Raw genomic sequence first — 2,621 nt, 5'->3', positions numbered from 1 at the left:
CACTTTTAAACTGTGATTCCTGGGACAACTAGCAGGTCCCACTTTGTGCTTGTCACACGTGCAAATTCTGGGGCCCCCTCCCAGTCCTACTCAAGTAAACTCTGGGGGTGGGCCCGGCAAGCCGTGTTTAAACAATTCCTCCAGGTGATGTGGATATGCACCGAAATTCAAGAACCACTGACCCAGAGACATGTTCTCAGTTGAGCCTCCTGCATTTTGGCCACTCCCTGTGGAATCCTTGTGAGGTCTAGAAAGTGTCCCAGCTGGAGAACTGAACATTGTCTGCCCTCTGATTTTCTAGCCATCTGAAATGCTCCTCTGGGTGTTCCACAACCCTGGGTCTTTGGGGAACAAGAGACTGTCTTCTCCTTTATCATCAAGCCTGTTAGTGACTCACTTCTTCCTTTGTTTGAAGCCTGCTTCTTGTGCCCATGAGCCTTGGTGGCAGGAGTATAATTCAGCAACACTTGAAGGGCCAAGCCACTTTTATCCTACAGTGAGCACTACAGCCACTTTCTTCTAGAACATTCTCAGTTCACTGGGGTTACATCTGCAGCTTCTTGATCAGCAGAACTGATCTCCCCAGCACAAAAATGTTTATTTTTAAATCAGTCCAGCAAGCCACTATTACATTGAATGCGGTCCTGGTCATCAATACTTCCTGTATCAGCTTTAAGAATCAGACCAGAAAGAGTAAATCTTAAGAGAATGAGCCTGAACAAATCCAAGTTTCTGCTGTGACCCTCAGCTTTCTTCCACATTGCTCTGTGTCCTGGCACCTGGATGTCAACCCTACCAAAGACTGGACCAGATTTCTTTGGGGAATCTGATCAGTGTGAGAAAAAGGGCCTAAAGACACTCTCCCCTGTGGAACACCAGATCACCTGGAGGGAAAAGCCGCAACCAAGAAGCCCCTCTCATACCCACAGACTTTTCATAGGGCTTCCTGGAGCCCCAGTTTCTTCAGCAGATAGTCACAGACCACCAGAGAGGTGAAAGGAGAGCTCCCGTCAATCAGAGGCCCAGCCTCCTTCCAGCCTGTGGCTCTGCCCTCCACCAGGCCCTCACAGTCCTCTCAACTCTGCGGGTAAATGGGAGAATGGGGGAGGTTTTTCGGGTCCAGCCTTTGGGGAGACACACACTATTTCTGCTCACATTCCAACAAGCCAAAACTTAGTCATGTGGCCCAACAAATTATAAGGGAGCCCACGAAATGCAACCAGGATGATATCCTAGGAAGAAGAGGACATGGTGACCAACAGCCATCTCTGCCACATAAAACATTAAAAATGTTTAAAGATCACATCAGTGATACATCCTTAGTCAGCCAGAAAGTACTGTCCTGTCACCCAAAGCACGCACACACACATGCACACACACACACACACAATACCCTGCTGCAAATCACAGAATGTACACAAGTGATCATATGTAAACAGATCATTTCAAGGGATCCTCAGACCCTGACTTCCTCTCTCCCTACCCCCTACAAAAGATAATTTGGGACAGCAGCCCACATCCCTTCTTGAAGAAGAATAGGAGAGGGGCTGGGATGGCAATCCCAACCATCATGTTACCCCTGAAATCCCAGTAGCTTTATTGTATTTGTTGAATAAATGCCTGGAGTGAAAAATGAAAGGTGCTGTGGAGGCCAGGGAGAAGGACAGCTAGGAAACTCTAAATCCCACTTCCTCCCACAGGCATCCTTTCCATCACCACCTCCAGGAAGCCTTCCCCAATGACCCACCAAAAGACCTCCCCACTCCCCACGCCACACACACGGCATTATCAGCTCCCACCTGCTTGCTCTGTATTCCTTCACTTAGCCCACCTTGCTCATTAGTACCTGCTGTTAAGATTATCCTGGGCCTCAATTTCCTTCTCTGTAAAATCAGAGGGGTAGACAATTTCCTGGTTGAGCGGCCCCCAGGCAGCAGCTTCCAGGGCAGAGGACCCAGAAGTCAGGCTCCCACAGAACTTCCCCTCCGGCAGACTAGCCACCCTCCTCCCAGCAGCCCATGTGTCTCACCCGGGGCGCAGCTGGGCGGGTTCCCCGCAACCCCCGAGGCCGGCGCAGCGGATCTAGGCCGGGACTCACCCGGGGAGGCCCCCGCCCCGCCACTCCGCATACTGATGCCCGGCCCCTTGGCGCACTTGTCCACTGGGCCTGCCAACACCCGAAACTCTCGCAGTCAACAGTGCAGCAAGGGTGCGTCGACACTGTCCTTGAGGTTCCTGGAACTGGGGCCTCTTGTTTGGGGGCCCAGGTGGGGGATGAGGCTTCGGGCCCCGCGGGAAAGGAAGGCAGCCCTCCCCGACCTCTGCGGGCACCGAGGCGCCCCAGACGGAGGCCCCCAAGCTGCCTCCCCTACACCATCGAGTGCCAAGCATTTTCCCAATGGGCTCTGCCGTTAATCGGCACGACGCTCCCATTTTACAGAAGCAAACAGTGAAAGCCGAAGAGCTGAACCCTCACATTCTCCTTCCGCCTCGAGCCCCGCTTTTAAGCACCGGACCCTTGAGCGCTCCGGGCGCCGACGGCACCGGGGCGCGGAGGTTTGCAGCGCCGGATCCCGGCCCCACCTACCTGCCTCGGGCGGACCGGCGCGGCAGCCGCTGCC

General features: G+C 53.6%; 1 protein-coding gene across 1 annotated transcript in view; it reads right to left on the bottom strand.

Moving 5' to 3' along the window:
• Positions 1-2,621, bottom strand: part of EEF2K (eukaryotic elongation factor 2 kinase) — a 71,671-nt gene extending 69,050 nt beyond the window's left edge. Inside the window, exon 1 of the mRNA XM_010837181.1 lies at positions 2,588-2,621. The gene's annotated coding sequence lies outside the window, so the exon portion shown is untranslated. The remainder of the gene's footprint in view (positions 1-2,587) is intronic.

The sequence above is a fragment of the Bison bison genome, unplaced genomic scaffold (assembly GCF_000754665.1).
Source record: "Bison bison bison isolate TAMUID 2011002044 unplaced genomic scaffold, Bison_UMD1.0 scf7180017864072, whole genome shotgun sequence".
In the NCBI taxonomy this organism is placed as follows: domain Eukaryota; kingdom Metazoa; phylum Chordata; class Mammalia; order Artiodactyla; family Bovidae; genus Bison; species Bison bison.
Note: the sequence above shows the minus strand (reverse complement) of the source record. Positions and strands in the feature narration are given on the sequence as shown.